Source organism: Cottoperca gobio, chromosome 24 (assembly GCF_900634415.1).
Source record: "Cottoperca gobio chromosome 24, fCotGob3.1, whole genome shotgun sequence".
NCBI classification, from domain to species: Eukaryota; Metazoa; Chordata; class Actinopteri; order Perciformes; family Bovichtidae; genus Cottoperca; species Cottoperca gobio.
The window spans coordinates 18899300-18910997 of record NC_041378.1 but is presented as its reverse complement, the minus strand read 5'-3'; the positions used below and the strand labels follow the sequence as shown (position 1 = coordinate 18910997).

The 11698-nt window shown below is 43.7% G+C and overlaps 20 non-coding genes across 20 annotated transcripts; 10 read left to right on the top strand and 10 right to left on the bottom strand.

The window, feature by feature from the left end:
- Positions 1–360: 360 nt before the first annotated feature.
- On the bottom strand, positions 361–433 carry trnav-aac (transfer RNA valine (anticodon AAC)). Its single transcript has one exon. It is a non-coding gene; the product is annotated as a tRNA-Val (tRNA).
- Positions 434–710: 277 nt separating this feature from the next.
- Positions 711–782, top strand: trnad-guc (transfer RNA aspartic acid (anticodon GUC)). The gene has a single exon. It is a non-coding gene; the product is annotated as a tRNA-Asp (tRNA).
- Positions 783–1049: 267 nt separating this feature from the next.
- On the bottom strand, positions 1050–1122 carry trnav-aac (transfer RNA valine (anticodon AAC)). Its single transcript has one exon. It is a non-coding gene; the product is annotated as a tRNA-Val (tRNA).
- A 276-nt stretch (positions 1123–1398) lies between these two features.
- Positions 1399–1470, top strand: trnad-guc (transfer RNA aspartic acid (anticodon GUC)). The gene has a single exon. It is a non-coding gene; the product is annotated as a tRNA-Asp (tRNA).
- Positions 1471–1737: 267 nt separating this feature from the next.
- On the bottom strand, positions 1738–1810 carry trnav-aac (transfer RNA valine (anticodon AAC)). Its single transcript has one exon. It is a non-coding gene; the product is annotated as a tRNA-Val (tRNA).
- A 277-nt stretch (positions 1811–2087) lies between these two features.
- trnad-guc (transfer RNA aspartic acid (anticodon GUC)) lies at positions 2088–2159 on the top strand. The gene has a single exon. It is a non-coding gene; the product is annotated as a tRNA-Asp (tRNA).
- Positions 2160–2426: 267 nt separating this feature from the next.
- trnav-aac (transfer RNA valine (anticodon AAC)) lies at positions 2427–2499 on the bottom strand. The gene has a single exon. It is a non-coding gene; the product is annotated as a tRNA-Val (tRNA).
- Positions 2500–2776: 277 nt separating this feature from the next.
- On the top strand, positions 2777–2848 carry trnad-guc (transfer RNA aspartic acid (anticodon GUC)). The gene has a single exon. It is a non-coding gene; the product is annotated as a tRNA-Asp (tRNA).
- Positions 2849–3115: 267 nt separating this feature from the next.
- trnav-aac (transfer RNA valine (anticodon AAC)) lies at positions 3116–3188 on the bottom strand. Its single transcript has one exon. It is a non-coding gene; the product is annotated as a tRNA-Val (tRNA).
- A 276-nt stretch (positions 3189–3464) lies between these two features.
- Positions 3465–3536, top strand: trnad-guc (transfer RNA aspartic acid (anticodon GUC)). The gene has a single exon. It is a non-coding gene; the product is annotated as a tRNA-Asp (tRNA).
- A 267-nt stretch (positions 3537–3803) lies between these two features.
- On the bottom strand, positions 3804–3876 carry trnav-aac (transfer RNA valine (anticodon AAC)). The gene has a single exon. It is a non-coding gene; the product is annotated as a tRNA-Val (tRNA).
- Positions 3877–4152: 276 nt separating this feature from the next.
- Positions 4153–4224, top strand: trnad-guc (transfer RNA aspartic acid (anticodon GUC)). Its single transcript has one exon. It is a non-coding gene; the product is annotated as a tRNA-Asp (tRNA).
- Positions 4225–4492: 268 nt separating this feature from the next.
- Positions 4493–4565, bottom strand: trnav-aac (transfer RNA valine (anticodon AAC)). The gene has a single exon. It is a non-coding gene; the product is annotated as a tRNA-Val (tRNA).
- A 276-nt stretch (positions 4566–4841) lies between these two features.
- Positions 4842–4913, top strand: trnad-guc (transfer RNA aspartic acid (anticodon GUC)). The gene has a single exon. It is a non-coding gene; the product is annotated as a tRNA-Asp (tRNA).
- A 267-nt stretch (positions 4914–5180) lies between these two features.
- Positions 5181–5253, bottom strand: trnav-aac (transfer RNA valine (anticodon AAC)). The gene has a single exon. It is a non-coding gene; the product is annotated as a tRNA-Val (tRNA).
- A 276-nt stretch (positions 5254–5529) lies between these two features.
- On the top strand, positions 5530–5601 carry trnad-guc (transfer RNA aspartic acid (anticodon GUC)). The gene has a single exon. It is a non-coding gene; the product is annotated as a tRNA-Asp (tRNA).
- Positions 5602–5868: 267 nt separating this feature from the next.
- Positions 5869–5942, bottom strand: trnav-aac (transfer RNA valine (anticodon AAC)). Its single transcript has one exon. It is a non-coding gene; the product is annotated as a tRNA-Val (tRNA).
- Positions 5943–6219: 277 nt separating this feature from the next.
- trnad-guc (transfer RNA aspartic acid (anticodon GUC)) lies at positions 6220–6291 on the top strand. The gene has a single exon. It is a non-coding gene; the product is annotated as a tRNA-Asp (tRNA).
- Positions 6292–6558: 267 nt separating this feature from the next.
- Positions 6559–6631, bottom strand: trnav-aac (transfer RNA valine (anticodon AAC)). Its single transcript has one exon. It is a non-coding gene; the product is annotated as a tRNA-Val (tRNA).
- Positions 6632–6907: 276 nt separating this feature from the next.
- On the top strand, positions 6908–6979 carry trnad-guc (transfer RNA aspartic acid (anticodon GUC)). The gene has a single exon. It is a non-coding gene; the product is annotated as a tRNA-Asp (tRNA).
- Positions 6980–11698: the final 4719 nt, after the last annotated feature.

Sequence of the window (11698 nt, the reverse complement as noted above, 5' to 3'; positions counted from 1 at the left end):
ACATTTGTAGCATTTTGTTCAAAATCACACCGGTTATATTTTAGTACAAAGTATCGCTTAAAAAATTAAGGAAATCATTAACTGTCACATCTTCAAATCATATCCTGTTTGTACAAACCACTAACTTTGTAACAACCTTTCTTCTCGTCTTAGAACAGTGTTTTCAATAACATCATTGCACCTTTCATGACCTCTCCGTCCGAAAAGGCTTTCTTGAACTTTATGAAAAAAAATGTGCAGCTCTAAATGAAGCTTCCGTTGCTTTTTGCGAGTTGTTCACCGTCATTTTTCCAATTTCTCAACAATGAATTTATATATATATTTATTTGAATGCGTGGAGAAAACCAGACCAAAGAAAAAAGTTTCCGCCCGGTTTCGAACCAGGGACCTTTCCCGTGTTAAGGGAACGTGATAACCGCTACACTACGGAAACTGATGAAAAGGACATTATGGGCGAGCCAGCTTCAATGCACCATTCATATTTAACCGTAAACGCTTAAAAATCGGGACAACGTGTTTGTCCTAGACTCTGAGAGATTTTAAATTGGTTTAAGTCACAGCCGCTGTGTCAGAGTATGGAGACAGTTAATGTATAATAAACCTAAACGCTCGTCTTGCGTACACCTCTGTGTAGTCCCGATATATGCCGGAACGCTGACGCATACCGTCTACGCGTACCGTCGAACCGGCGAAGGTGGTGCCAAGAAAGTTCCTCGTTAGTATAGTGGACAGTATCTCCGCCTGTCACGCGGAAGACCGGGGTTCGATTCCCCGACGGGGAGAGTTTTCTACCAGTAGCTGATAAGTTACCAAGAAAAACAAAAGCCATGAATCCACAGCTCTGAAAACGAGGCCCATTTTGAAGGGAAAAGCAAGTCCATCGATCCCTTCCAACTGAACCTTCGAAGAGGGTAAGGTCCTTTTGACGGTTTACCCTCTGCAAAGATGCAGAAACTCATCCTTATGCAAAGGTCGTTTTTCCAATTTCTCAACAATGAATTTATATTATATTTATTTGAATGCGTGGAGAAAACCAGACCAAAGAAAAAAGTTTCCGCCCGGTTTCGAACCAGGGACCTTTCCCGTGTTAAGGGAACGTGATAACCGCTACACTACGGAAACTGATGAAAAGGACATTATGGGCGAGCCAGCTTCAATGCACCATTCATATTTAACCGTAAACGCTTAAAAATCGGGACAACGTGTTTGTCCTAGACTCTGAGAGATTTTAAATTGGTTTAAGTCACAGCCGCTGTGTCAGAGTATGGAGACAGTTAATGTATAATAAACCTAAACGCTCGTCTTGCGTACACCTCCGTGTAGTCCCGATATATGCCGGAACGCTGACGCATACCGTCGACGCGTACCGTCGAACCGGCGAAGGTGGTGCCAGAAAGTTCCTCGTTAGTATAGTGGACAGTATCTCCGCCTGTCACGCGGAAGACCGGGGTTCGATTCCCCGACGGGGAGAGTTTTCTACCAGTAGCTGATAAGTTACCAAGAAAAACAAAAGCCATGAATCCACAGCTCTGAAAACGAGGCCCATTTTGAAGGGAAAAGCAAGTCCATCGATCCCTTCCAACTGAACCTTCGAAGAGGGTAAGGTCCTTTTGACGGTTTACCCTCTGCAAAGATGCAGAAACTCATCCTTATGCAAAGGTCGTTTTTCCAATTTCTCAACAATGAATTTATATTATATTTATTTGAATGCGTGGAGAAAACCAGACCAAAGAAAAAAGTTTCCGCCCGGTTTCGAACCAGGGACCTTTCCCGTGTTAAGGGAACGTGATAACCGCTACACTACGGAAACTGATGAAAAGGACATTATGGGCGAGCCAGCTTCAATGCACCATTCATATTTAACCGTAAACGCTTAAAAATCGGGACAACGTGTTTGTCCTAGACTCTGAGAGATTTTAAATTGGTTTAAGTCACAGCCGCTGTGTCAGAGTATGGAGACAGTTAATGTATAATAAACCTAAACGCTCGTCTTGCGTACACCTCCGTGTAGTCCCGATATATGCCGGAACGCTGACGCATACCGTCGACGCGTACCGTCGAACCGGCGAAGGTGGTGCCAAGAAAGTTCCTCGTTAGTATAGTGGACAGTATCTCCGCCTGTCACGCGGAAGACCGGGGTTCGATTCCCCGACGGGGAGAGTTTTCTACCAGTAGCTGATAAGTTACCAAGAAAAACAAAAGCCATGAATCCACAGCTCTGAAAACGAGGCCCATTTTGAAGGGAAAAGCAAGTCCATCGATCCCTTCCAACTGAACCTTCGAAGAGGGTAAGGTCCTTTTGACGGTTTACCCTCTGCAAAGATGCAGAAACTCATCCTTATGCAAAGGTCGTTTTTCCAATTTCTCAACAATGAATTTATATTATATTTATTTGAATGCGTGGAGAAAACCAGACCAAAGAAAAAAGTTTCCGCCCGGTTTCGAACCAGGGACCTTTCCCGTGTTAAGGGAACGTGATAACCGCTACACTACGGAAACTGATGAAAAGGACATTATGGGCGAGCCAGCTTCAATGCACCATTCATATTTAACCGTAAACGCTTAAAAATCGGGACAACGTGTTTGTCCTAGACTCTGAGAGATTTTAAATTGGTTTAAGTCACAGCCGCTGTGTCAGAGTATGGAGACAGTTAATGTATAATAAACCTAAACGCTCGTCTTGCGTACACCTCTGTGTAGTCCCGATATATGCCGGAACGCTGACGCATACCGTCTACGCGTACCGTCGAACCGGCGAAGGTGGTGCCAAGAAAGTTCCTCGTTAGTATAGTGGACAGTATCTCCGCCTGTCACGCGGAAGACCGGGGTTCGATTCCCCGACGGGGAGAGTTTTCTACCAGTAGCTGATAATTTACCAAGAAAAACAAAAGCCATGAATCCACAGCTCTGAAAACGAGGCCCATTTTGAAGGGAAAAGCAAGTCCATCGATCCCTTCCAACTGAACCTTCGAAGAGGGTAAGGTCCTTTTGACGGTTTACCCTCTGCAAAGATGCAGAAACTCATCCTTATGCAAAGGTCGTTTTTCCAATTTCTCAACAATGAATTTATATTATATTTATTTGAATGCGTGGAGAAAACCAGACCAAAGAAAAAAGTTTCCGCCCGGTTTCGAACCAGGGACCTTTCCCGTGTTAAGGGAACGTGATAACCGCTACACTACGGAAACTGATGAAAAGGACATTATGGGCGAGCCAGCTTCAATGCACCATTCATATTTAACCGTAAACGCTTAAAAATCGGGACAACGTGTTTGTCCTAGACTCTGAGAGATTTTAAATTGGTTTAAGTCACAGCCGCTGTGTCAGAGTATGGAGACAGTTAATGTATAATAAACCTAAACGCTCGTCTTGCGTACACCTCCGTGTAGTCCCGATATATGCCGGAACGCTGACGCATACCGTCGACGCGTACCGTCGAACCGGCGAAGGTGGTGCCAGAAAGTTCCTCGTTAGTATAGTGGACAGTATCTCCGCCTGTCACGCGGAAGACCGGGGTTCGATTCCCCGACGGGGAGAGTTTTCTACCAGTAGCTGATAAGTTACCAAGAAAAACAAAAGCCATGAATCCACAGCTCTGAAAACGAGGCCCATTTTGAAGGGAAAAGCAAGTCCATCGATCCCTTCCAACTGAACCTTCGAAGAGGGTAAGGTCCTTTTGACGGTTTACCCTCTGCAAAGATGCAGAAACTCATCCTTATGCAAAGGTCGTTTTTCCAATTTCTCAACAATGAATTTATATTATATTTATTTGAATGCGTGGAGAAAACCAGACCAAAGAAAAAAGTTTCCACCCGGTTTCGAACCAGGGACCTTTCCCGTGTTAAGGGAACGTGATAACCGCTACACTACGGAAACTGATGAAAAGGACATTATGGGCGAGCCAGCTTCAATGCACCATTCATATTTAACCGTAAACGCTTAAAAATCGGGACAACGTGTTTGTCCTAGACTCTGAGAGATTTTAAATTGGTTTAAGTCACAGCCGCTGTGTCAGAGTATGGAGACAGTTAATGTATAATAAACCTAAACGCTCGTCTTGCGTACACCTCCGTGTAGTCCCGATATATGCCGGAACGCTGACGCATACCGTCGACGCGTACCGTCGAACCGGCGAAGGTGGTGCCAGAAAGTTCCTCGTTAGTATAGTGGACAGTATCTCCGCCTGTCACGCGGAAGACCGGGGTTCGATTCCCCGACGGGGAGAGTTTTCTACCAGTAGCTGATAATTTACCAAGAAAAACAAAAGCCATGAATCCACAGCTCTGAAAACGAGGCCCATTTTGAAGGGAAAAGCAAGTCCATCGATCCCTACCAACTGAACCTTCGAAGAGGGTAAGGTCCTTTCTGACGGTTTACCCTCGGCAAAGATGCAGAAACTAATCCTTATGCAAAGGTCGTTTTTCCAATTTCTCAACAATGAATTTATATTATATTTATTTGAATGCGTGGAGAAAACCAGACCAAAGAAAAAAGTTTCCGCCCGGTTTCGAACCAGGGACCTTTCCCGTGTTAAGGGAACGTGATAACCGCTACACTACGGAAACTGATGAAAAGGACATTATGGGCGAGCCAGCTTCAATGCACCATTCATATTTAACCGTAAACGCTTAAAAATCGGGACAACGTGTTTGTCCTAGACTCTGAGAGATTTTAAATTGGTTTAAGTCACAGCCGCTGTGTCAGAGTATGGAGACAGTTAATGTATAATAAACCTAAACGCTCGTCTTGCGTACACCTCCGTGTAGTCCCGATATATGCCGGAACGCTGACGCATACCGTCGACGCGTACCGTCGAACCGGCGAAGGTGGTGCCAGAAAGTTCCTCGTTAGTATAGTGGACAGTATCTCCGCCTGTCACGCGGAAGACCGGGGTTCGATTCCCCGACGGGGAGAGTTTTCTACCAGTAGCTGATAATTTACCAAGAAAAACAAAAGCCATGAATCCACAGCTCTGAAAACGAGGCCCATTTTGAAGGGAAAAGCAAGTCCATCGATCCCTTCCAACTGAACCTTCGAAGAGGGTAAGGTCCTTCTGACGGTTTACCCTCTGCAAAGATGCAGAAACTCATCCTTATGCAAAGGTCGTTTTTCCAATTTCTCAACAATGAATTTATATTATATTTATTTGAATGCGTGGAGAAAACCAGACCAAAGAAAAAAGTTTCCGCCCGGTTTCGAACCAGGGACCTTTCCCGTGTTAAGGGAACGTGATAACCGCTACACTACGGAAACTGATGAAAAGGACATTATGGGCGAGCCAGCTTCAATGCACCATTCATATTTAACCGTAAACGCTTAAAAATCGGGACAACGTGTTTGTCCTAGACTCTGAGAGATTTTAAATTGGTTTAAGTCACAGCCGCTGTGTCAGAGTATGGAGACAGTTAATGTATAATAAACCTAAACTCTCGTCTTGCGTACACCTCCGTGTAGTCCCGATATATGCCGGAACGCTGACGCATACCGTCGACGCGTACCGTCGAACCGGCGAAGGTGGTGCCAGAAAGTTCCTCGTTAGTATAGTGGACAGTATCTCCGCCTGTCACGCGGAAGACCGGGGTTCGATTCCCCGACGGGGAGAGTTTTCTACCAGTAGCTGATAATTTACCAAGAAAAACAAAAGCCATGAATCCACAGCTCTGAAAACGAGGCCCATTTTGAAGGGAAAAGCAAGTCAATCGATCCCTACCAACTGAACTTTCGAAGAGGGTAAGTTCCTTCTGACGGTTTACCCTCGGCAAAGATGCAGAAACTCATCCTTATGCAAAGGTCGTTTTTCCAATTTCTCAACAATGAATTTATATTATATTTATTTGAATGCGTGGAGAAAACCAGACCAAAGAAAAAAGTTTCCGCCCGGTTTCGAACCAGGGACCTTTCCCGTGTTAAGGGAACGTGATAACCAGCTACACTACGGAAACTGATGAAAAGGACATTATGGGCGAGCCAGCTTCAATGCACCATTCATATTTAACCGTAAACGCTTAAAAATCGGGACAACGTGTTTGTCCTAGACTCTGAGAGATTTTAAATTGGTTTAAGTCACAGCCGCTGTGTCAGAGTATGGAGACAGTTAATGTATAATAAACCTAAACGCTCGTCTTGCGTACACCTCCGTGTAGTCCCGATATATGCCGGAACGCTGACGCATACCGTCGACGCGTACCGTCGAACCGGCGAAGGTGGTGCCAAGAAAGTTCCTCGTTAGTATAGTGGACAGTATCTCCGCCTGTCACGCGGAAGACCGGGGTTCGATTCCCCGACGGGGAGAGTTTTCTACCAGTAGCTGATAAGTTACCAAGAAAAACAAAAGCCATGAATCCACAGCTCTGAAAACGAGGCCCATTTTGAAGGGAAAAGCAAGTCCATCGATCCCTTCCAACTGAACCTTCGAAGAGGGTAAGGTCCTTTTGACGGTTTACCCTCTGCAAAGATGCAGAAACTCATCCTTATGCAAAGGTCGTTTTTCCAATTTCTCAACAATGAATTTATATTATATTTATTTGAATGCGTGGAGAAAACCAGACCAAAGAAAAAAGTTTCCGCCCGGTTTCGAACCAGGGACCTTTCCCGTGTTAAGGGAACGTGATAACCGCTACACTACGGAAACTGATGAAAAGGACATTATGGGCGAGCCAGCTTCAATGCACCATTCATATTTAACCGTAAACGCTTAAAAATCGGGACAACGTGTTTGTCCTAGACTCTGAGAGATTTTAAATTGGTTTAAGTCACAGCCGCTGTGTCAGAGTATGGAGACAGTTAATGTATAATAAACCTAAACGCTCGTCTTGCGTACACCTCCGTGTAGTCCCGATATATGCCGGAACGCTGACGCATACCGTCGACGCGTACCGTCGAACCGGCGAAGGTGGTGCCAGAAAGTTCCTCGTTAGTATAGTGGACAGTATCTCCGCCTGTCACGCGGAAGACCGGGGTTCGATTCCCCGACGGGGAGAGTTTTCTACCAGTAGCTGATAATTAGCCAAGAAAAACAAAAGCCATGAATCCACGGCTCTGAAAACGAGGCCCATTTTGAAGGGAAAAGCAAGTCCATCGATCCCTACCAACTGAACCTTCGAAGAGGGTAAGGTCCTTTTGACTGGTTTACCCTCGGCAAAGATGCAGAAACTAATCCTTATGCAAAGGTCGTTTTTCCAATTTCTCAACAATGAATTTATATATATATTTATTTGAATGCGTGGAGAAAACCAGACCAAAGAAAAAAGTTTCCTCCCGGTTTCGAACCAGGGACCTTTCCCGTGTTAAGGGAATGTGATTTTTTTTTTTTTTTTTTTATATCTTCACTCAAAAACACCACACATACATTTTTAAAATTTAAATAAATAATTAACACTCAACCACCAACAATCCCATATTACATAACCCAATAAGCACATTCTACAAATTCAAACAACTAAAACACAACAAGAATTTAAATCATTTTCCTTTTCCCCTTATTTACATGATCAATTTACTGTCCCTTGTTTATACTTTAACCCCACATATTTTTATTTTTTATTTCTTCCCCCCCCCCCCTCAACCATTCAATTTTTCCCTTTAACCTTACATGTATCTTTATCAACCATTGCTTTTTCAAAGGCTCCCATCCTCAGATTGTGTACATTTCTCTCCCATCTCTGCTCCTTTTTAAAAAAAAAAAAATTCTTAATTACATCCTTCTTATGGGCTATCCTCTTCTTCCGGACCTTCTCTGTGGATAGACCGCTGGACTCGCTCTCCTTCACACTCCCAGCCACCGCTTCCTCCTCTGCTCCTGCCACCACCTCCATCTTGTCCTCGGATAGGCCGCTGGGCTCTCTCTCCTTCACGCTCCCAGCCACCGCTTTGTCCTCTGCTGCTCCTGTCGCCTCCTCCATCTCGCCGTCTCCACCTACTTCCTCCTCTTCTCCTCCTCCTCCCTTCGCCGACAAACTCACTTCCTCCGCTCCTCTCACACACTCCCGGGAAAAATGTCCCATCTTCCCACACCTGTAGCACTTCAGCTCCGGGCATTCCCAGTAAATATGCCCCGGCTTGATGCACCGACGGCACACTCTCTTCTGCCGGTCATGTATCACCCTGAAATGTTCTATGCCCTGTGAAGTAAATAAACTCCTGATTGTATTGTGTCACATTTAATGATTATCACATGTACTCGTACACCTCAATCAAAATGTATTATCTATTGTGTCACATTTAATGATTATCACATGTACTCGTACACCTCAATCAAAATGTATTATGTATTGTGTCACATTTAATGATTATCACATGTACTCGTCCACCTCAATCAAAATGTATTATTGCACAACATGTATTTCTGCACAAATGTATAATGAGCACTATATTAGTTATGAATGTGAAGCACTGTAGGTTCTCTTCAAAGAGTTTCAGGTCCACCTCCATCTCGCCACAACAAGACGGCCCACCAAGGGGCATAACCGCGCCAACATGGACCAATGAGGCACGACGACACCCTTCAGTAGAGAATATAGCAAAATGTTTATAATGTTTTTGTACCACTTTCACTTGTACCAACAGACAGCTAACTGGCTCTTTATTGATTCGGACTGTGGACTTGGTGTGTGAAAGTGTCCTCGGCTGAGGGTATTTTTTGACATTGCTGCCATCATCACTTTAAATAAATAAGTATCTTGATCAACGAGAAGTTTACTGGATTCAATTGAAAGACTATCACAGCGCCCTTTGGGCTTCAAAACCCCACAGCCCTCAATTGTGTGGAAGCGTGCAGAGTATGGCAGGGACCTCACCTCTTCTGTGAATTTTACTCTCAAGAATCGAGTGCCATCCACCACATCCGTTCCAGGCCACACTCTCCTTTTTATCCCCGATGCTGCTCCAACTCCCCACTCTTTCAGCCGGTCAATTATTTGATCATCTGTTATATACACAGGCAGGTTCAAAAAGAGACAACCATCTCGTCACTGTTCATCTCCTTACCCATGATTGTAGTCTCTCCAACTTTCAAACCATCAATCAGTGTCTTTTTTCCCTCCACAGTCTCCATTGTCACCTCCAGCCTGCTCTCTCCTCTCACTCTGCACCCCAGCACTAGTCCACACTCCCGCTTAACTGCCTTCAGCACATCCATTATTGTCTTCTTCTCTCCACCTTCCACCACCACCATCACCGTCAAACTTTTGCTGTATTTAGCCCATTCACTTCCTTGTCCACTCAGCATCTCTTTGTCCTGTCCGTTCCTGTTATCTTCAGCCATTGTGATCCTTCCGTAAAATTAAACAAATAAACAATCCTCCCCTACTACCCTAAGATAGTAGGGGGCCAGAACATAAAAAAGAAAAACTTTCCAGCAGCAACAGAACAGAAAAAATTCTCAGTCTGTTGCAAATGTTCAAACAAACAAAACCTGCTCAGTGCTCCTTCTCCTCCACCTTCCAACTCTCAGCTCGTTAGTCACAACTCACCACACCTGTGTTCAGTGTGGTATGGCCGTAATCTGCAAAAGAGCATATACACTTGCTGTTTATTGAAGGTAAAACACAATGAATTGTCTTTTCTTAATATACGCGGACAGTTCTATTCATGTCTTCATTTTGCTAATTAAGAAGGAAACAAAATGCTTACAGCACCGGGTATTTCCAGGCGGTCACCCATCCAAGTACTGATCCAGCCCAACTCTGCTTAGCTTCCAAGATCAGACGAGATCAGGCGTTGTTTTGTTTTTTTTATCTTTTATTATCAAAAATCATAGAATATCACATTTTACATTATTGACAGTATCTTCACACACTGCTCATCTCCTTTTCCTGTATTCAACTTGCTACATGGAAAAGTAAAACATAACACAAGAATACCTTCTTCAGTACATCCGTACATCAGTATCAAACTAGAGGCTCCTGGAAAAAACCAAACTAAAGCAAAACAAAACACACACAAAACAACAAAAAATAAATACATAATAATAAATAGAATGATTCAAACAGAAACCTTTTCACTGAGCGACAGCTCATCAACATAACTTTCTCAAAGCAAATGATATCAGACAGAACCCGTACGCATCAATTCTATACATCGTCATTGTTATCCAAAATCTAACAACATCCTTCCATCATCCCCAATAGTAACAAAGGTACACCCATTCACAAACCCCGCATCAAACTCCTCCTCACCGACATATTCATGGACTATATTAATATCTCTTGTCATTATGCTCCTAAATATACTCCATACATTAGCTTTTTTCTTTTCATAATGGGCCATGTTTCTTCTAAGTTTTACTGCAAACCTTGCATGACTCAACGTGTAATTTAAAAAATCCACATTGCATCCTTTCACTTTCTCTCCCACTCCAAACAGCCACAACTCCTTCCATTCCATTCTCTCCACAAACTTCCCTCCCCAACATCTGCTAATCAACTCCTTTATTCTCTCAAAGTACACCCCCAGTTCACAACATTCTATAAACTCATGCATACATGTTTCAGTTTCCACACAACACACATCACATTCTTTTCTCACATTCACATCAAATCTACTTATTATTAGATTATTGAACACCCTATTGTGACGTAATAAAAAGTCAAAATGTTCACACTCGATACTATTCCATTTTATCCGCAGATTCATCCATATTCTTTTCACCTTCATATCAGGCAGTACTCTTTCCCACACCTTCTCTGCAGCCGGTCTCCTCACCACCTTCCCTCTTAATATTTTATACAACCCACTCGCTCTTACACTCATCAAATCTACTCTCCTATCCTCCTCTCCCACATACATTCCAATTTCACCTTCTTCTTTCACCCCCACTTCACTCTCAATCATCCTCCTCCATTCACTTGGCATCCCCTCTTTTATTTTTTCCACCATACCCTCCGCTGTGCCCAACCACATCACATCCCCTCTTTCCCTCACCTCATCAACCACCACTTGCGCCCCCATGAACCCCGGCACATACTCGTAAACTAAATCCTTAATTTTCCTAAATCCTGCTCTCCACATCGTCCTGTTATACAGTGTGCTGCCCGCTGCTGTAATGCTGGGGTTCAGAAACAATGGTTGTTCCCATACCTGTATAACATTTTTACACTCACATTTCACATTCTGGATGAATTCCCCCCAGGCTCCCAAAACCTCCTTGTAAAACTCAGATACCCCGCTCAACATACCTTTCTTCATTGCCATAAATAAGCCACTTTCTCCACACCCACCACATGCATTCAGTGCCTCTCTTAAGAATATCTTCCATATGTGATCCCCCTTATTCCTTACATACCTCACCATCATTTTCACTCTGAGTGCTTTCTTTTTTTCTCCCAAATTAATCAGCTTCATCCCACCATCTTTATAATCGTTCTCCATTACTTCTCTAGCAATCTTAACTCCCTTCCCCGCCCACAAAAACTCCCTCACCATTTGCTCCACTTCCTTCATCACATTCTCCGGGACATCCAACACAGTCATTCCATACACCAGTTTGCTCATTATCAATGCATTCACCACCACTACCTTTCCCTTTAGCTTCAACCTTCTAAATTTCCAAAATTTTAACGTCTTCCTGATGCTATTTAATATCCCTTCAAACTGCAAATCCCTCCCTTCTCTGTCTTCAACCCCTAAATATATCCCCAACACCTTGAAATAATCTTTCCTTACTTTAAATCCCATTTCTCTACTCCCCACTCTATCGACT